This window comes from Ranitomeya imitator, chromosome 1 (genome assembly GCF_032444005.1).
Source record: "Ranitomeya imitator isolate aRanImi1 chromosome 1, aRanImi1.pri, whole genome shotgun sequence".
Lineage (NCBI taxonomy): Eukaryota > Metazoa > Chordata > Amphibia > Anura > Dendrobatidae > Ranitomeya > Ranitomeya imitator.
The window spans coordinates 220136152-220158924 of record NC_091282.1 but is presented as its reverse complement, the minus strand read 5'-3'; positions in this window follow the sequence as shown (position 1 = coordinate 220158924).

Below are 22773 nucleotides of genomic sequence, written 5' to 3'. Positions count from 1 at the left end.
CTGTTTGGGCGCACGGCAGAGCTCGGAAGGGAAGGAGCGCCTTTTTGGAATGCAGACTTTGATAGAATGGTCTGTGGGCATTATGTTGCGATTGCAGAGCCCCTGATGTACCTAAACTGTAGTAAGCCCCCACAAGTGACCCCATTTTGGAAACTAGACCCCCCAAGGAACTTATCTAGATGTGTGGTGAGAACTTTGAATGCCCAAATGCTTCACAGAAGTTTAGAATGCAGAGTCGTGAAAATAAAAAATATTTTTTTTTTCACAAAAAAGATATTGTAGCCCCCAAGTTTTTATTTTCACAAGGGTAACAGGAGAAATTGGACCACTAAAGTTGTTGTCCAATTTATCCTGAGTATGCTGATGCCCCATATGTGGGGGTAAACCACTGTTTGGGCGCACGGCAGAGCTCGGAAGGGAAGGAGCGCCGTTTTGGAATGCAGACTTAGATAGAATGGTCTGTGGGCGTTATGTTGCGTTTGCAGAGCCCCTGATGTACCTAAACAGTAGTAACCCCCCACAAGTGACCCTGTTTTGGAAACTAGACCCCCCAAGGAACTTATATAGATGTGTGGTGAGAACTTTGAATGCCCAAGTGCTTCACAGAAGTTTATAATGCAGAGTCATAAAAAAAATATATATATATATTTTTCCACAAAAAGGATTTTGTAGTCCCCAAGTTTTTATTTTCACAAGGGTAACAGGAGAAATTGGACCCCAGAAGTTGTTGTCCAATTTATCCCGAGTATGCTGATGCCCCATATGTGGGGGTAACCCACTGTTTGGGCGCACGGCAGAGATCAGAAGGGAGGGAGCACCATTTGACTTTTTGAGCGCAAAATTGGCTATCGTGTTTGGAGACCCCCTGATGTACCTACACAGTGGAAACCCCCCAATTCTAGCTCCAACCCTAACCCCAACACACCCCTAACCCTAATCCCAACCTGATCCATAATCCTAATCACAACCCTAACGATAATCACAACCCTTACCCCAAAACAACCCTAATGTCAACCCTAACCATAACCCTAATCAAAACCCTAAATCCAACACACCCCTAATCCTAATCTCAACCCTAACCTCAAACCTAACCCTAATCCCAATACACCCCTAATCACAACCCTAACCTTAACCCTAATCCCAAACCTAACCCTAATCCCAAGCGTAACCCTAATGCCAACCCTAACCCTAATACCAACCCTAATCCAAACCCTAACTCTAATCCCAACTCTAACCCTAATTTTAGCCCCAACCCTAGCCCTAACTTTAGCCCCAAACCTAAACCTAGCCCTAAGGCTACTTTCACACTTGCGTTGTTTGGCATCCGTCACAATCCGTCGTTTTGGACAAGAAACGGATCCTGCAAATGTGCCTGCAGGATGCGTTTTTTGTCCATAGACTTGTATTGCCGACGGATCGTGACGGATGGCCACACGTCGCATCCGTCGTGCACTGGATCAGTGTTTTGGCGGACCGTCAGCACAAAAAAAGTTAAATGTAACGTTTTTTTGTACGTCGCATCCGCCATTTCTGACCGCGCATGCGTGGCCGTAACTCCGCCCCCTCCTCCCCAGGACATAGATTGGGCAGCGGATGCGTTGAAAAACTTCATCTGCTGCCCACGTTGTGCACAATTTTCACAACGTGCGTCGGTATGTCGGGCCGATGCATTGCGACGGCCCCGTACCGACGTAAGTGTGAAAGAAGCCTAACCCTAAATTTAGCGCCAACCCTAACTCTAAATTTAGCCCCAACCCTAACCCTAAATTTATCCCCAACCCTAACCCTAAATTTAGCCCTAACCCTAACCCTAATCCTAGCCCTAACCCTACCCCTAGCCCTAACCCTAGCCCTAACCCTACCCCTAGCCCTAACCCTACCCCTACCCCTATCCCTAGCCCTAAACCTAACCCTAACCCTACCCCTAACCCTACCCCTAACCCTAACCCTAACCCTACCCCTAACCCTTCCCCTACCCCTACCCCTAACCCTAACCCTAACCCTACCCCTAACCCTAACCCTACCCCTAACCCTAACCCTAATTTTAGCCCCAACTGCTCTTCTCCTGCCGGCCGGCAGATGGAGACAGATGGCGGGCGCACTGCGCATGCGCCCGCCATTTTCTTTTGCCGGCGGCCAGGAGGAGCAGCAGGAGGAGCCAGGGACACAGGTGAGTATGGCAGGGTCCCCGAATCCCCCTATTTCTCTGTCCTCTGATGTGCGATCACATCAGAGGACAGAGAATTACACTTTGACTTTTTTTTTTTTTTTTGCGGTCGCCGGTAAACAGTTAATTACCGGCGTTCGCAAAACAGGGGTCGCTAAAACCGACCCCGATCATGCTCTTTGGGGTCTCGGCTACCCCCGGCAGCCGAGACCCCAAAGATTCTCGCGGGGCCGGCCGGCGGGCGCACTGCGCATGCGCCCGCCATTTTGAAGATGGCGGCGCCCACCGGGAGACACGAGGAGCATCGGGGGAGATAGGTGAGTATTGGGGGGCTACCTGGGACCCCTTTTCTCTGTCCTCCGATGTGCGATCACATCGGAGGACAGAGAAATTAAAAAGAGATCGCATTGTTTTTTTTTTGCGATCGCCGGTAAACGGTTAATTACCGGCGATCGCAAATGCGGGGTGGGTTAAAAAACCCCCGAATCATGTTCTCTGGGGTCTCGGCTACCCTCGGCAGCCGAGACCCCGGAGAAAATCCGACTCTGGGGGGCGCTATTTATATTTTCCACAGCGCCGTTAATTAACGGCGCTGTGGTTTAAGTATCCTTAGCGGCCGCCGTTAAAAGGCGTATCGGCGGTCACTAAGGGGTTAAAATCTATTTTTTTGTTGCTAACACTGTGCTCCTACTACACTATCTGAGCAACATGACTAAGAAAAAGCGAGGTCGTGGTGGAAGGGCGGTTAGGCTAGGTGTACGTGGGGTTGGGGTAGGTGATAGTGTTTCTGAAAGCACTAGTTCGCCAACAACATCACGTCTAATACAAAGATATCTGACAACTCCTGTTACTGGCCGGGCTACTCTACTCTATTTCTTTGGCAGACAACCAGCGGTACACCTTGTTGATGAGGCACAGAAAGAACATGTGCTCAAGTGGTTGGCAAGCGTAGCTTCAAGTGGCCTATCCTCCTCTTCCTCTACGTCAACATCACACCCAGTACAGTTCACACCCAAATTACCCTTTTTCACAACTCTCCAATAGTACTACTGACTGTTGAACCACAGATGGGTGAGTCTGAAAAGATGTTCATACATTCTATGCCATAGTCATCAGAAGTGTACTTAAAAGCTTCACAGAGTCAAGAGGAGGAAATCTGCAATGATGTCCACATTTTTTTTAGTTTGAATCCGAGGCAGGACTTAGTAGGGTCCGAGTAGCATCCTGACCCTCGGCACCAGACATTAACCCCAGGGGGAGGTGATCCATCTAGTTTACATGCACTGAGGCACTTTATGACCAATTGGTCTGCTTTATGCACTTGGACATGGATTTAAACTCTGAAGTTTATTTCTATACTCTTCTTTGCCTCTTTTCCACCTGCCTAGTGTGTATATATGTTACAAATATAAAGGTGCCTGCGCTACACCAGCATGTTGCAGGCACCATCGCCCTTTCCTTGACTAAATCTATGTCTGCCAGGCTGCATTTCACCACAGACATTTGGAAGAGTACGCATGGTCTAGGGAGTTACATCTTGCTGACTGGACACTGGGTGACTCTGGTGGAGGCAGTCGCTGAGCCAAAAGTCTTGCAATTTTCAAGGCTTGCAGGAAAAACCTCTATATTTCACACTTCCTCCACTGTTTCTGCCTCCTCCACCTCCTCTAGGGCCCCCACCTGCACCCTCAAACTCTGCGTTAATGAGACAAATTTCAACAGTGCAGAGTGAATCTCCACCACCTCTGTATTGTGCAACCAGGGGCTCACCGCAATCAGGCAGTGTTAAAATTGATATGTCTTGGAGATCCCAGTCATACAGCTGAATAGATGTGGACAGCTCGCCAAGCAATGATTTTCTCTATTGCACCTGCATTCAGGGAATGCCAATAATGGTGCGAACCTGGTGGTAGCCCTATGGCGATGCAAAGTCACATCCTCAAGCTGGTTATATAGCTTTTTTTCTGCCACTATCCTGGCCTGAATGAGCTGCTGCAGAAAGCATGGAAGCTGGTGCGAACCTGATGGCGGCCCTATGGCAAGGCAAGCTCACACACGTGCCTTGCTTGGCTCATGTCCTCAACCTGGTGATACAGCATTTTCTCCACCAATATCATGGCCTGTGTGAGTTTCTCCAGAAAGCACGCAAGCAGTGCTCATTTCCTCCGTTCAAACCTCTCTGGTCATCAATGTGCATCGATACAGAGATCTTTGTCCATGCCAGTTAGCAGGTTGATATGCAATGTGCTGACACGGTGGAATTTCACTCTGCACATGTTGCAGCAACTGTGGAAGCAGCAACAAGCCCTGACGCAGTATGTCATGTCGTATAGCCTGGACCAACACAGTACAAATGTGGCGCTTATCACGTTTACAGAATGGGCACAAATTAAGGACCTCTGCACCTATCTGCACAGTTTCAAAATGGCTACTGAATTGGTTAGCGCTGACGATGCCATCATTAGTATCACTATTCCGATCATCTATATGCTGGAGCAGACTTTGAATAGCCTGAGGGAGGAAGTGGTGGTCTCAGAGGAAGTGGAGGAAGCAGAGGAGGTTGTGGAGGGGATAACATTGTCTCTAAGTTCCAGACTGTCATCACAGAGGTGGGTGTCAAGGGAGGGCGGATTACTGCGATCGAGTGGGGCAGGTGATAATAGACAAAGTGTTAGTGAAGATGCAAGAGCCGAGGAACAAAATGGAGGTGGAAGAGATGATGGGCGAAAAACTGTCAGGAGATGAAGAGGATAATCATCCTCTCTCTGTTGTTCATGGCTGGGGGAAGGGGAAGGAAGAAACAAGTATCAGTGTAACCCAGACACCAACACAGCATGGGCTTGGACCTCTTGGAAGAATCTGACATATGAGTGCCTTCTTGTGCACTAAATGCAACATGATCCTGGTAGTGTTCTGATTAAAAAAAGTGCTGACTACTGGTTTGCCACTCTGCTAGATCCACATTATAAGACCACATTTTCCCAGATGCTTCCCGCAAATCCTGGAGTATCACGTTTTTACACAACCTTAAGAGAGGTTTTCCTAAAAACAGCAGTGAGGTACACAGTGCGCATCGCAGCTCCAGGCTTCCAACATCAAGCCCATCAGTTAGTCAAGTCCAAAACATTAGCCGCCGCAGCTACAGTTTTGTAAGTGGAGAAAGAAGCAATTTCTGTGAGTCCTTTGACACTTTTTTTAGACCAGCTCATGCGCCAGCACAGCAGAGTCCAAGTTTTACACATGGTGAATCAATGGAGAGGATGGTGCAGGAGTATCTAGAACTGAATATCAATGTCATCAGGGAAGGTTTGGACCCTTTCATATTTTTGTCTTTAAAAATGCTTTAGTGGCCTGAGTTCACCTCACACACCTTGGAGGATTTATCATGCCCTGCAGCCAGCGTTCTCTCAGAATCTGTCTTCAGCGCTGCTGGTAGTATTCTGATGGATAAGCGCAGCTGGCTGTCCCCTGATGTGTAGACCACCTAACTTTCAACAAGATGAACAAGTTATGGATCTCCAAGGACACCCAAATCGAAGACTGTACAGGCAAAGCGATGTTGCATTTTTTAGTGTGCTGCATTAATCTTGTATAAATGCACTCTGTGTTATCTTTAGTGTGTCTCCTGTAACTGCTGTTTCTACTGCTGAAAATGTTAACATAAATTTGTGGAAATGTAAACAGTCAGGGTTGGTCTGCATCTGTTGGGTAGGCTCAAGTGGAAGATGTGTCAGTCCCTATGATACTATTTCTACTCTTGTGAAATTGATGCCGCTTCAGTGGTGTCAGGCCCTCATTTTGGGAAATGTGAACACTCCTGGTTGGGTGTCCATGTGATGGGTTGGCTGTAGTGGAAGACCTGTCTATCCCTATTATACTCTTTCTACTCTGGTGAAATTGATGCCATTTTGGTGGTGTCAGCCACTCATTTTTGTTAATGTGAACACTCCTTGTTGGGTGTACATCTGATGGGTTTGGTGTAGTGGAAGACCTGTCTGTCCATATTCTACTATTTCTACTGTGGTTAAATTGATGCCACTTTGGTGGTGTTTGCCAATAATTTTTGTAAATATGAACACTCCTGGTTGGGTGTCCATCTGCTTGGATGGGTATAGTGGAAGGCATGTCGGTCCCTATTATAATATTTATAATGTGGTGAAATTTCTGCCAATAATTTTTGGAAATGTGGAGATTCCTGATTGTGTCTCTCCTTCTGCTGGGTTGTCTGTAATGAAAGAGATATCGTTCTCCATTACACTATTTGTACTCTTGTGAAATTGATGCCACTTCAGTGCCCTCATTTTTGGAAATGTGAACACTCCAGGTTGGGTGTCCATCTGTTGGGTTGGGTGTAGTGAAAAACGTTTTTGTCCCTATTATACGATTTCTACTCTGGTGAAATTGATGCCACATTTTTGGTGTCTGCCACTAATTGTTGGAAATGTGAACACTACTGGTTGAGTCTACACTTGCTGGGTTGGCTGTAGTGGAAGAGGTGTTGCTCACCATTTTACTATTTCCACTCTGGCAAAATTGATGCCACTTTGTTGGTGTCTGCAACTAATTGTTGGAAATGTGAACACTCCTGGCTTGGTCTACATCTGCTTAGTTGGCTGTAGTCGAAGATATGTAGCTCCCCATAATTCTATTTTTACTCTGGTGAAATTGATGCCACTTTGGTGGTGTCTGCCCCTATTTTTTAAAAATTTGGAGACTCCTGATTGCATCTCCTTCATGTGTGTTGCCTGTAGCAATAGGCCTCCGAGACCTGCAGGCCTCCAGTACCTTTGAGTCAACTACCTGTGTTGCTATCCTTAAATTTTTCTGACAATAGTAGTATATGAAACTAATTTTTGTTCCACCTGAGTGTGACTGAGCATAAAAGCAGGTTAAGCTGTTGCATGTGGTATCAGGGCTCCCAGGACAGCAGTCCTACACTGATGCCTCACCCACCTCATCTTAATTCGAAGTTCATTTCAAAGCTGTAAATGCTGTCCCATACCCTGATACCTCATGCATGGCTGATTGCTGCCATGCCATTCTAAAATTTGTACTCTGGGTGAATTGAGGTCACATTCCTGGTGTCTGTCCTTAATTTGATGTGTTTTGGCAGCTTTTGGGCCCATTTGAAGGTGTTGTGTATGCAATTCTTTGTGCCTCCCATTAACTCCAATGGTGTTCATCTATGTTTGGTGAATATTGGACAATTAAATGAGCGAATATTTCAAATTCGGCGATCGTATTCTGAACCGAACATTGAAATATTCGCTCATCTATAGTCACAGGTTCCAGAGGTCTAGAGGGCTTTTTCTCCTTGCTTTTACTTAGTTGCATAACATTACACAAGATAACAAGCCTTGGATACATTATATCTTGTCATGATATTTTTGTGTGGAATATTACTATGGACGATCCAATTTATAGTGACTTGGGTTTTTCTGATTGCTGGTCCCACACATTATGTCATTTATGTCATTTATGTCTATTATGGATTGCTTTCCATGTTTATTGTATTTTAATATGTATATACTTTATAGGATATTGTGATTATTTCAGCAATTTGATGAGTGCCACATAATTTTTTTCTTTTTTCAGATCAAAGAATAAAGTTGACTGAAAACTTTTACCTCACAGTGAATGGTATGAAAAAAATACATTTATGAATTTCTCATTTTTATTCCCTCTGCCACCCAAAAATCCCCCAAAGAGCAATAAAAATATGCTATGTAGTCCTAAATGATACAAATAAAGGCATCTCCTCATCCTGCAAAAAAAAATCCCTCTACAGCTTGTTCAGTAGAAAAATAAAAGAAATAGCTCTCTGAACATGACGATGCAATCAATATTTTTTTTGTAAATCAGTGTTTTGGCATACAAATTATAAAAATCCTTTATAACCCTGTTATCACTGTAGTTATACTGACCAGAAGAATAAAGTTGTGTAATCACATTAAATGCAAAATGGCGTAAAAAAAGAAAGACAATTTCTGGATTGCTTTCTATTTGTTTTTTCTGATTCTCAAAAAATATAAAAAAAACTCTGTTCCCTAAAAGCCAAAGAGCATTACATCTCTTCCGAGCCCTGTCATATGCTTAAACATCCGGCTCTGGCAAAAATTAAGGGACCATCACATCAAAACCTTGTCATGGGCAGCCCAATCTCCAGACCTAAACCCCATTAAAAACCTCTGGAATGTAATCAAGAGGATGATGGAAAGTCACAAGCCATCAAACAAAGAAGAACTGCTTACATTTTTGCACCAGAAGCAGTGGAAATGGTGGAAAGCATGCCAAGTCGCATGAAAGCTGCTATTAAAAATCATGGTTATTCCACAAAATATTGATTTCTGAACTCTTCCTGAGATAAAACATTAGTATTGTTGTTTCTAAATGATTATGATTATGAACGTGTTTTCTTTGCATTATTTGAGGTTTGAAAGCACTGGGCTTTTAATTTTGACCATTTTTATTTGTCAAAAAATATACAAAGATTATTGCTTGGCAATTCGGAGACATGTTGTCAGAAGTTTATAGAATAAAAGAACAATTTACATTTTACTCAAAAATGTACCTACAAAGAGAAAAATCAGACAAACTGAACATTTTGCAGTGGTCTCTTAATTTTTGCCAGAGCTGTATTGTGAAAATGAATAATTTTGGTATAAATCAACTTATGATTGTAACAAATGCAATTTTTCATTTTCTCACATCCTAATGGTAAAGAAATTGGTAATACAAGTATGGGATAAAAATATTTATTATATTATACCTCCAGATTAACTCCTTAAGGGGTATAGTTGTGGAGAGTTTTCCCTGTTCTGGCACCTCAGGGGTTTTGCAAGTTTGGCCACAAACTATTACTGCCAAATTTGTTCTCCAAAAGTCGAATAGCGATACTTCCCTTCTGAGACCTGGCGTGTGCACAAATAGAAGCTTACAACCATATATCGGGTATTGTTGCATTAAAAAAAATTGATTTCCAAATTTTGAAGTCCACTTCTTCCTCCAATGCCTTGTGAAAATGAAAAATTTGGGTCAAAAACAACATTTTTGTTTTAAAAAAATGCAGTTTTTCATTTTCACATCCCAATCTTAAAATTTTGTGAAGCACTTGTGGGTTCAATATGCTCACCACACCCCTAGATTAATTCATTGAGGGATTTTGCTTTCCAAAATGGAGTCAATTATTGGGATTACTCCTCTTCTTTTTTGTACAAATGCTCTACAAATGTGGCATGGTGCATACAAACCATACGAGTGATGTCTGCTTTCCAAAGCAGCACTCCTTTCTTTTGGAGCTCTACAGTGTGCCCAAATAGTAGTTTTATCTGAGGGTTTTCTGACCTTTCAGAACATCAAAGTAATTTTACAAGTGAGGTAGTTCCTAAAACATTAACACTTCTAACTTACTAACAAAAAAATTATGCTTCAAAAATGATGCTGACATAAAGTCGACATGTGGTAAATGTTATTTATCCATTTTGTGCAGTATGACTATTTTATTTTGAGAGCACAAGTTAAAAAATTGCAAATTTTTTAAATTTGTTGTAAAATGTTCGATATTTTCATTAAAAAATGCAAATTATATTGACCTACATGTACTAATACCATAAAGTGCAATATGTTACGAAAAAACATTTTCAGAATCACAGGGATATGTTGACGCATTCTAGAGTTATTATCACATAAAATTACACTGGTCAGAGTTGAAAAATCTGGCCTCGTCAGAAAGGTAAAAACAGGCTTCAGAGCGAAGAGGATAAATTGCTTTTTTCTTTGCAATATTTCAAAAGATCATTACATTATTATGTATATATTTTTTATTTAGCAATGTACTGTATAGCCAAGACATTCTAAAAGTGCGAACTAAGGTTTGATTTAGATGACCATGGAAATTATCATCCAGTTAAGTTCGTGAATTACAGATATGTGCCCTTGCATTTAGGTTACCATTGGTCCGTGAAAACACATGGACCAGAAAAAAAATAGTCATCTAACCATGGCGTAAAGTCTCAATACGATTGGGTACAGTCCACCAGTGATTGGAAAACCACAAATCATTTATGATTAGTGTTGAGCATTCCGATACCGCATGTATCGGGTATCGGCCGATATTTGCGGTATCGGAATTCCGATACCGAGTTCCGACATTTTTGCGATATCGGGAATCAGTGTTGGGATGAAGATTCATGTGTAAAATAAAGAATAAAAATAAAAAATATTGATATACTCACCCTCGGATGTGCCCTGGTTGTAACCGCTGCAACCGCCATGCTGCCGTTCCTAAGAATGAGCGCGTGAAGGACCTTCGATGACGTCGCGGCTTGTGATTGGTCGCGTGAGCAGTCACATGAGTGGTCACGCGACCAATCACAAGCCGCGACATCATCGAAGGTCCTTCAAGCGCTCATTCTTAGGAACGGAAGCATGGCGGTTGCAGCGGTTACAACCAGGGCACGTCCGAGGGTGAGTATATCAATATTTTTTATTTTTATTCTTTATTTTACACATGAATATGGATCCCAGGGTGTGAAGGAGAGTTTCCTCTCCTTCAGACCCTGGGAACCATTACAAGATACATTCCAATATTTGTGTCCCATTGACTTGTATTGGTATCAGATATCGGTATCGGCGATATCCGATATTTTTCAGATATCGGCCGATACAATCCGATACCGATACTTTCAAATATCGGAAGTTATCGCTCAACACTATTTATGATTTTTCTGTCACAATAGTCTGGTTTACAAATCTATGCAGATTTTTGCTTCTTATTATTCTTATGCCTCTATCATATTTCTGGTCACTTGTGAATTGTAGAAAGCAAGCCCCCAGTAGAATATAAATTTGAACAAGCTGCCATAGGTCTCCAGAATTCCAGAAGAAATGAAAAAGACATGGTGAACAGTGAAGGGCTTTAATTTAGAGAGAGTTATGTACATACATATGTCAATGATTTTCCTAGAGAACAGCAATGTACTACAGTCATGAAAACTGTACATTTTACAGTTGAATGACTCATTTTAATGTGAAGCTGTAGACATTGCAGAATATAGCCTTCAATTATAACTGTATTATGCCTGATGATGAATGTAGCTGGGGACTGTACTTTCTTATCTGGCATACTTCTTTGTTTTCTTTATAAAGGTATTTGTTATTTAATGCTATTGAAAACTGAATTAAGGGGATGAAAAGCCAAAGACTATTTCTGAAGTTGTGAAATGTGCTTTAAGGAAAATAGTCAAAACATTTTACAGACTTGCTGACTGGTTAGACAACTTACCCTGCCCTATAGATAAAAGACTATACAACTAAAACCAGGCTCTTTCCACCCCATTTATATTTCATTGAGCTCATACAGTATATGTGGGGACACCATATATATGAGCTCAATGAAATAGAAGTTGAGTTTTACTTTGTTATCAAATAGACTCAATTTGCCCGTTCTACTTTTAGCTCGCATCATATGATTGGCAGAAGTGTTAGATGATACAGGGTGTAACTTATAAAAACAATGGTACCAATCATGTGTACATGTTGCAGATTTTGCTGCGGATCCGCAGCGGATCTGCAGCTGCGGATCCGCAGCGGATCTGCAGCTGCGGGTCCTCAGCAGCTTTCCATGCGTTTACAGTACAATGTAAACCTATGGAAACCGCAATCCACAGTGCCCATGCTGTGGAAAAAAACACGTGGAAACTTTGCGAGTTACATTCCGCAGCATGTCAATTCTTTTTGCGGATTCCATAGCAGTTTACACCTGCTCCATAATAGGAATCCGCAGGTGTAAAACCGCAGGTGGAATCCGCACAAAATCTGCATAAATACCACGGTATATCCGCAGGTAAAACGCAGTGCCTTTTACCTGCAGATTTCTAAAATCCACAGAGCACCTTTCTACGTTTGCACATACCCTAAGCCTGCGAAAGACCAAGACTGACATCGCCAGTCTTAATTAAGAGAGCTCTGGAGTAAGATGAGTCTATATTTGTAATGAGGCATTAATGAATTTGGTGCATCTTTTACTTGTTTTGCGCCACCGCAAGAAATGTCCTTTAGGCCGGGGTCACATTACCGTAGAATACAGACAAGTGCTGTGCAAGAAAACATTGCATAGCACTCGGTCCAGTGTTAATCTATGGGGCAGCTCACATCACCATTTTGTTTTCTGGGGCGTATTCTATGTGAGTGTAAAATCACAGCATGCTGCGATTTTACGTGTATATTGGTCGAGTCTCGCCAATGCAAGCCTATGGGTGCGAGAAAACATCGGACACCACATGGACCTTGCAAGTGCTGTCCAATGTTTATGCATCGGTGTCCTTTGAAAAGCCAGCAATTCATGTGCGGTGTACAGTAAAATGACAATGACAGGTTAGAATAGAATAGATAGAATAGTTATATACACATAGAATACATATATATATATATATATATACTGTATATATATATATACTAGATTGTGGCCCGATTCTAACGCATCGGGTATTCTAGAATATGCATGTCCCCGTAGTATATGGACAATGATGATTCCAGAATTCGCGGCAGACTGTGCCCGTCGCTGATTGGTCGAGGCAACCTTTATGACATCATCATCGCCATGGCAACCATTATGACATCTACGTCGATACTGTGCCCGTCGCTGAATCAGAAACGTGGGATTTCTACGTCCTTTATGACATCATCGTCGCTGTGCCCGTCGCTGATTGGTCGAGGCCTTAGTACAGTGTGTGTGCAAATTACTGTGCATGTAATTAATTAATAACCGATTATTTTTCAGAAAAAAATGGCATGGGCTCCTGCGCAATTTTCGCAACTATCAGAGGGGAAGCCGACAACTGGGGGAAGATGTTTACAGCCTGGGAAGAGGGTAATACCCATAGAGCTTCCCAGGCTATTTATATCAGCTCCCAACTGTATACTTAGCCTTTACTGGCTATTAAAATGGGGAGCCCTCCAAAAAAATGATATGGGGTCCTGTTATGATCTGGTGGTTTAGGAGCAACATGGGACGAGCTCTGAAGGAAGTGGTACCTGTACTGACCGCAGTCCATAAGCTCAACACAACACTAGAAGTAGCCGTGGGATGCTCCTAACACTCCCTAGGCACCTCGTCACAGCCTGAGAACTAACTACCCCTAAAAATAGAAACAGGAAAACTATCTTGCCTCAGAGAAAATCCCCAAAGGATAGATAGCCCCCCACAAGTAATGACTGTGAGTGGAGAGGGAAAAGACATACACAGAATGAAATCAGGATGAGCACAGGAGGCAAGTCTAGCTAGATAGATAGGACAGGATGGAATACTGTGCGGTCAGTATAAAACACTACAAAAAATCCACACAGAGTTTACAAATATCTCCTCACCTGACTAAAGGTGTGGAGGGTAAATCTGCTTCCCAGAGCTTCCAGCATCACTGAATTAATTCATACTGACAAGCTGGACAAACATAGAATGCACAGAACGGATAAGTCCACAACCTGTGGAAAGAAAAGAGCAAGCAAGGACTTAGCTTTGCTGAACTGGTCAGGTTAACAGGGAAATCCAAAGAGATGTGAATCCAACCAGGAACCATTGACAAGTGGCACAAGCTGAAGGAAAGAGCCAGGCTAAATAGCCGAGCAGAATAGGCAATCAGTGGAAGCAGCTGCTGACAGCTAAATCCAAGGAGCAGCCATTCCACTTAAAACCACCGGAGGGAGCCCAAGAGCAGAACTCACAAAAGTGCCACTTACAACCACCGGAGGGAGCCCAAGAGCGGAATTCACAACAGGGTCCCCAATAATTGATAACCAGCAAAGGCTATGCAGACATTGCTGATATTAATAGCATAGGAAGGGGCCATGGATACTGGCAACCCCTGGCTTAAAACATCAGCTCTCAGCTGCTCCAGCTCCATCTCTAAGGGTATGTTTCCATGGTCAGTAAATGCTGCGGTTTGACTCTGTGTTAGTCCGCAGCATCAAACCCGCAGCGGCCAGATGTTACAGCATAGTGGATGGGATTTGAAGAAATTCCATCTCCACGATGCATGCACGGACGGCTCCAGCTTCCCTGCGGAGACAGATATAAGGCAAGTCTTTCGAGACTGCAGCATGTCATTTTATCTTGCAGAGATGATCTGTCTCAAGATAAATTTCCCGTCCAATGTATAGGGCACAGTGATTCTGTAGGGTTCAATGAACACATGCTCAATCACCTTCATTCAAAAGCCAGCAGCGCTTTGGACGGAACGGGCATGTGCTGCGTCTAAAGCACTGCCAGTTCTTGACTATGGAAATATATCCTTAGATTTGCCAATTCTGGCACTTAGCCTTGCTCTTCCCACTTGCCCTGTAGCGGTGGCAAGTGGGGTAATAGTTGAGGAAGGTGCCAAGATGGTGCCAAGATGTGACCATCCTGGCTGAAATCCACTCGTGAATGATTTGTTGTCTGCATATCCTTTGCTAGTTATTAATTGTGGGGGGACCCCACGTCACTTTTTTTGTGGTCCCCACCACTTTAAATTTTTCCCTCTGCTTCATTGCAGCCATTTGGTAAATTCAAAAAAGTTCATTGTTTCTCATTAATGTGCACTCTGCACCCCACCATGACTGAAAAAAAACAGAAATTTAGAACTTTTTGCAAATTTATTAAAAAAGAAAAACTGAAATATCACATGGTCTCAAGTATTCAGACCCTTTGCTCAGTATTAAGTAGAAGCACCCTTTGGAGCTAGTACAGCCATGAGTCTTCTTGGGAATGATGCAACAAGTTTTTCACACCTGGATTTGGGTATCCTCTGCTATTCTTCTTTGCAGATCCTCTCCAGTTTTTTCACCTTGGATGGTGAAAATTGGTGGACAGCCATGAGATGTAGAGTGTACATTCGTGTAAAAAAAAATGAACTTTTTTGAATTTACCAAATGGCTGCAATGAAATGAAAGAGGTATATATCTATTATATAATTGCCTAGAATACTACTTCCTGCAATTTGTGCCAACTTCCGTGGCTTTGTCCGGAGCTAATGTCCGGAGCTAATGTCCGGAGCTAATGTCCGGAGCTAATGTCCGGAGATTAATTGCCTAGAATACTACTTCCTGCAATTTGTGCCAACTTCCATGGCTTTGTCCGGAGCTAATGTCCGGAGCTAATGTCCGGAGCTAATGTGCGGAGATAATGTCCGGAGCTAATGTCCGGAGCTAATGTCCGGAGCTAATGTCCGGAGATAAGTGACGTCAACAGTGTCCAGTGTCTGATTGGTTGCCGCCTGCTGCGAGCGACCAATCAGAAACGTGCCGTACTGTGACACACTCCGCCCGCCATTTTGGTGTGATTTTTGAATTTTTACCTCACAGCAAGTTTCTACTGCGTGGAGGCGGGCCCAGTGACGTTGCTCTTCAAGCTCCTGCCGAATTTCGTCAAAAAAAATGATAATACCATTTACCAAAACTATATATATTTAGTTGTGAAGTGGTTCAGTGACATTTTCACACCAATTTTGAACTTTTGTCAAGAGCTGGTGAGTGCAGCCATTTTTTGTTCTTTCTTACTATTATTTATTAATTGTATTATTCTTACATTTGAATAAATAAAGTATATATGGATTATAGACTCCCGATTCTTTAGAATCGGGCTGCCACCTAGTATATATATATATATATATACAGTTCTGTGCACACCCTACCCAGGACCCGCCTGTCCTAGCTATTGGTAAGCATCTGCCGGCCCTCCTTCATTACTACTACCCCGTGTGGGGACTATGTATTTCTTTCCTTGGGGGGGCTAGTTATATATGTCATCTGGCAGATATACTTACCAGTGCCTTGTTACTTCTCTGCACATGCACATGCACTTTAGGAGCGGACTCTGTCAGGGCACGTATTGATTAGGCTAGTGGCGGGCCCTGTGGTCCCTGGTGTGTTATCTTTTGCACATGTGTTTTTATGTATGTTTTCCTTATATTAGTTTGTGTAATTATCTGTTATATTTTCAATAAACTTTGTTATACTTTGTATATATACCTAGTAGAACTTATATTTTCCTCCTGTTCCAATATATATATATATATATATATATATATATATATATATATATATATACAGTTATATGAAAAAGTTTGGGCACCCCTATTATTCTTAAGCTTAATGTTTTATAAAAATTGTTTTTTTTTTGCAGCAGCTATTTCAGTTTCATATATCTAATAACTGTTGGACACAGTAATATTTCTGCCTTGAAATGAGGTTTATTGTACTAACAGAAAATGTGCAATCTGCATTCAAACAAAATTTGACAGGTGTATAAGTATGGGCACCCTTATCATTTTCTTTTTTTAAATACTCCTACCTACTTTTTACTGACTTTCTAAAGCACTTTTTTTGGTTTTCTAACCTCATTGAGCTTTTAACTTCATAGCCAGGTGTATGCAATCATGAGAAAAGCTACTTAAAGTGGCCACTTGCAAGTTGTTCTCCTGTTTGAATCTCCTCTGAAGAGTGGCATCATGGGCTCCTCAAAACAACTGTCAAATGATCTGAAAACAAAGATTATTCAACATAGTTCAGGGAAAGGATGCAAAATGCTGTCTCAGAGATTTAACCTGTCAATTTCCACTGTGAGGAACATAGTAAGGAAATGGAAGAACACAGGTACAGTTCTTGTTAAGGCCAGAAGTGGCAGGCCAAGAAAAACATCAGAAAGGCAGAGAAGAAGAATGGTGAGATCAGTCAAGGACAATCCTTAGACCACCTCCAGAGAGCTGCAGCATCAACTTGCTGCAGATGGTGTCATTGTGCATCGGTTAACTATACAACTCAATTTGCACAAGGAGAAGCTGTATGGGAGAGTGATGCGAAAGAAGCCATTTCTGCAAGCACGCCACAAACAGAGTCGGCTGAGGTATGCAAAAGCACATTTGGAGAAGCCAATTTCTTTTTGGAAGAAGGTCCTCTGGGCTGGTGAAACCAAGATTGAGTTGTTTGGCCATACAAAAAGGCGTTATGCATGGCGGCCAAAAAGCAAAGCATTCCAAGAAAAACACTTGCCACACAGTAAAATTTGGTGGAGGTTCCATCATGCTTTGGGGCTGTGTTGCCAATGCCGGCACCGAGAATCTTGTTAAAGTTGAGGGACGCATGGATTCCTCTCAGTATCAGCAGATTCTTGACAATAATGTTCATGAATCAGTGACAAAGTTGAAGTTACGCAGGAGATGGATCTTTCAGCAAGACAATGATCCAAAACACCGATCCAAATCTAGTCAGGCATTCATGCAGAGGAACAATTACACTGTTCTGGAATGGCCATCCCAGTCCCCAGACCTGAATATCATTGAACATCTGTAAAATCATTTGAAGAGGGCTGTCCATGCTCGGCGACCATCAAACTTAACTGAACTGGAATTGTTTTGTAAAGAGGAATGGTCAAAAATACCTTCATCATGGATCCAGGAACTCATTAAAAGCTACAGGAAGCGACTAGAGGCTGTTATTTTTGCAAAAGGAGGATCTACTAAATATTAATGTCACTTTTCTGGTGAGGTGCCCATACTTATGCACCTGTCAAATTTTGTTTGAATGCAGATTGCACATTTTCTGTTAGTACAATAAACCTCATTTCAAGGCAGAAACATTACTGTGTCCAACAGTTATTAGATATATGAAACTGAAATAGCTGTTGCAAAAAAAACAATTTTTGCAAAACATTAAGCTTAAGATTAATAGAGGTGCCCAAACTTTTTCATATAACTGTATATGTGTGTGTCATTGACATCTATATATATATTCACAGTATTCTATGCGTATATACCTATTCTATCTTTTCTATTCTAACCTGTGATTTCACAGAATGCGGTACATGAAATATCATCTTTTATTCTATCTTTTAGCGAATGTTAATGTTACTGACTTTTTCCAATTTTAAGAAAAATGCTCGTGTTACCGATCACAAAGCCGAATGTACCATATTCGTGCCAAATTTATGTTTGCCGATCGTTTTCCGAACAAATTCGCTCATCTCTAATGCCTATGTTTCACTGTAAAACACAAAACATATTCCTCAAATATTCCTCATATTCCTCAAATGTCTGACGATAATCCATTAATGGATCAGTGATACAAGCGCTCTCCACACCAGCCAGAACACACTGAGACAGAAGCGTGATTACATTCCTGCAATGTGTAGCGCTGACATGAGAAAGGTCACTGGAGTTCATATTAGCTGAACCGTGGTAAACTTATTGATGCCAGCACTCATAAGAACTTTCTCACGCAGTGAGTGGTGATGTCAGTGAGGTCACCCTGTGGTCATCAGCTGTGAACTGCGGCGAGCTTTCTCATGTCAGCGCTAACCAATGCAAGAGCATTCTCTTGCTCCTGTCTCAGTGTGTTCTGGCTGGCTTGCTGAGCTGTCGCATCATGCCAGCACTTGAAAAACCATCCAGTTGGAGCAGAGTCAGAGTTCTTCATGGGACAGATATGGATTATCTTCTCGTTGGACAGATGAGGAATATGGTGTTTTTTGTTTTATTTTTTTCAAATAAATGGATCAAAGAGGGTGGGGAGTTTTATTTCAAATGAAGGACTTTATTCCGGCTGTGTTTTTATTATAATCTAACTATAGGGTTAGTAATGGGGGCGTCTTGTAGAATCCTCTTCATTACTAACCTGTGGGCTTGATGTCAGCTGACTTTGCACAACTGACATCAACCCCACAATTATTAACTCACTTGCCACCGCACCAGGGCAAGTGGAAAGAGCAAGGCTCTGCGCCAGAATTGGTGCATCTAATGCATGCTCAATTCCTGCATGCCGAGAGCTGACGCTTTTAGTCTGGTAGGGGTAAAATAATCATCAACTCTTCCTTGGCTAGTAATCATTTTTTGTGGGTTCTGCCCTATAATAACAAGTAAAGGGTAAGCAAACAGCTGTAAGCTGAAATTAAACCCTTAACGGCCAGAGTTATATTTGGTTTTGCATTTTAATTTTTGCTCCCCTTCTTCCCAGAGCCATAACTTTTTTATGTTTTGGTCAAAATGGCCATGTGAGAGCTTGTTTTTTGCAGAACGAGTTGTCCTTTTCAATGATGCCATCGGTTTTAACATATTTTGAACTGGAAAACAGTAAACAAAATTCCAAGTGTGGTGAAATTGCAAAAAAAAGTGCAATCCCTCAGTTGTTTTGTGTTTTTTACCGTGTTCACTAAATGCTAAAACTGACCTTCTACTATGATTCTCCAGGTCATTACAAGTTCATAGACACCAAACATGTATAGGTTCTTTTTTATTTAAGTGTTGAAAAAAATCTAAAGTTTGTTAATCACTAGTGTTGAGCGATACCTTTCCGATATCGGAAAGTATCATTATCGGATTGGATCGGCCGATCCCGGCAAAATATCGGATCTCGCCGATACCAATACTCGATACCAATGCAAGTCAATGGGACGAAAATATTGGAATTAAAATAAACCCTTTCTTTCCTTGTAGGTTCATTGTACATGAAGGAAAACAACTAAGAATAATGTAGGATGTATTGGGGGAGGTGGCGGAGACATTAAAGGTATAGAGGTTTGGCCCAATCAAATAGAATAGCATGAATTTACATTTTTTTTAAGACCTTTGGAGTTAGAAAGATATTGACTATGTTAAGATTTTTTTTATTTTGTCAGATATTGATGTTTCGCTACTTCCACGCCCTTCACCTTCTTTTTTACTTCTCCCACACTTTCTTCTTCTTCATCCTCAGCAGCAGCATCTTTGACATCAACTTCTTCACCTTATTCATCTTCTTCTTCATCTTCTACCTATTATTTTTTTTGTTACATTCTTCATATTCTTTTTATTCAACTATTATTATTCTTCTTCATATTCTACTTCTTCATCATATTCTTATTTGTGACAGGCATTCCTGTAGTTGTTATCTATAAAAGTTTGAAGATTACACCTTCCGTTCTGCCTGTCACAAAACAGTTACATTTGTCCGCGTTCAGTTTGGCCTGCAGCAGCAGGCTTTATCCAGGGGCACCACGAGGAGGATCGGACTCACCCCCATGCACTGTTTAGTCTTCTTCTGCTTATAATTTAGATAATATCTTTTGCTCTGATGTTTAGTGTTATGCTTAATGTCCTTCTGCTCTTTGTTCTGCAGCCTCTTGTTCTTCTGCTTCTCGGTCTTCCATGTCGTCGTCTCCAGGGTCGTCATCTCCGGGGTCGTCGTCGTCATCGGGGTGGTCTTCAGGGTCATCGTCTCCAGGGTTGTCGTCATCTTAGGGGTGGTCTTCCGGGTCATCGTCTTTAGGGTCTTCAGCTTGGAAATGTAGCAGAAGGTACAAGAAGGCTGAGAAAATGCCGAGAACCAGCTGATGGAACTGGAACTCGGATGGCTACCCGAAGGTCGAAGAGCCAATGGAACTACCGAGGACCAGCTGACGTTACTGGAACCCGGTTACTAAGCAGGAGGTACCCGTGCCTGAAAGCACTACCAAGGACCACCTGACATTGGTGGAACTCGGATACCCAGAAGAAGGCAACTAAGCCAAAAGCTCTTCCCGGAACCAGCTGACGGTACTGGAACCCGGATGGGTAGCCGAAGGTCCAAGAGCCAATGGAACTACCGAGGACCAGCTGATGTTACTGGAACCCGGTTATTAAGCAGGAGGTACCCGTGCCTGAAAGCACAACCAAGGACCACCTGACGTTGGTGGAACTCAGATACTCAGGAGGAGGCACCTAAGCCAAAGGCTCTGCCCGGAACAAGCTGACGGTACTGGAACCAGGATGGGGAGCAGAAGGTACAAGAGCAAAAGACACTGCCGAGAACCAGCTGACGATACTGGAACCCGGATGGGTAGCCGAAGGTCCAAGAGCCAATGGAACTACCGAGGACCAGCTGACGTTACTGGAACCCGGTTACTAAGCAGGAGATACCCGTGCCTGAAAGCACTACCAAGGACCACCTGATGTTGGTGGAACTCAGATACACAGAAGGAGGAACCTAAGCCAAAGGCTCTTCCCGGAACCAGCTGACGGTACTGGAACCAGGATGGGGACCTATTCAAGCTTGTCTTCCTAGAGCCCCAACTAGCGGTGTTGGAGCAAAGGGTCAGCAGGGGGAGCAGAGTGTAGGCAGAAGCCTGCACTGGAGGCAGTTTTAGGTCTGTTGTGTCTCCATGGCATTTGCAGGATGCGATGCCGGCTACACAGCAGGGGAACAGCTGGTGTTGCTGAACCCCACTGACACATTGGCTGGTGTTTTTCTCTGTGCAGCTAGCACTTCCGGGCACCAACTGGCGGTGTTAGAGCCCAGGGTCAGCAGGAGGAGCAGAGGGAGCAGAGTGTAGGCCGAAGCCCGCACTGGAGACAGTTTTACGTCTGTTGTGTCTGCGTGGTGTTTGCAGGACACGTTGCCGGCTACACAGCAGGGGAACAGCTGGCGTTGCTGAACCCCACTGACACATTGGCAGGTGTTTTTCTCTGTGCAGCCAGCACTTCCGGGCACCAACTGGCAGTGTTAGAGCCCAGGGTCTGCAGGAGGAGCAGAGTGTAGGCCGAAGCCTAATTGAACCAATTTCAAAGGTAACCTTTAACCCCCTCTCAGGTGTTACAAACTAGAAGAGCCACACCTTGTGCAGCAGTAATGCTGCACAAGTAAAAGGTTGCTCTTTAAATTTTGCTCCTTGCACATGCTGAATGAAACACGTCTAAAATGTAGCCCCTTATACAGTCAAACTGTCTTGGAGGCGTGACTTTCCTTCTTAATGAGATGCAGCACAGCTGTCAAAAATACCACCTTGGTGCTGGGCGCAGCCTCCTGAGTGTCGTTATTTGCTGGACAGGAGTCTGTGCTGTTGTGTTATCCCTTGGCCATGCGCTGTTAGCGCTGCCCGTCTTCTGACCTCATTTCATGTTGGCCGGAGCGGTTAGCGATGCCCATGAATCCCAGCCCCGCAGTTTCTTTTCATTAATTCCCTTTGCGGGGCTGGGATTCGTGGCCTTGCGCAGTAAATATGTTCGCCTCTCACTCATGTCCTTACACCTGCTTCAGACTGGGTGGCGTCAGCTGATCCCTTATGGCATGCCACGGCCATGAAGCCGCACAGTCTGAAGAGGGCGGAAGGAGATGAGTGACAGCCATGCGAAGATTTGCACTGCTCATGCCCATCAATCACACCCTCGCAGTCAAAATAAATAAGACACCGAGGGGCGTTGTGTCGGGCAGGGCGGACGCAGAGGCGCAGCCAGCCAACCAATGATGTCAGAAGACAGGCAGCGCTACCAAGGGGGTTGCTGCATGTCATTACAAAGGAAAGTCACACCTCAGGGACAGTTTAATGGTCTCAGGGGACACATTTTATACGTGTTGTGAGTTCGACGTGTGCAAGGAGAATAACTTAATGAGTCACCTTGTACAAATGCAGCATTACTGCTGTACAAGGTGGCTGTTATACATACAAGCGCCTGGGGGGACAGGTTCCCCTTAATTTCAGTTGTTGTGTCTGTGTGGCGTTTGCAGGACACGATGCTGGCTACACAGCAGGGGAACAGCTGGCGTTGCTGAACCCCACTGACACATTGGATGGTGTTTTTCTCTGTGCAGCTAGCACTTCCGGGCACCAACTGGTGGTGTTAGAG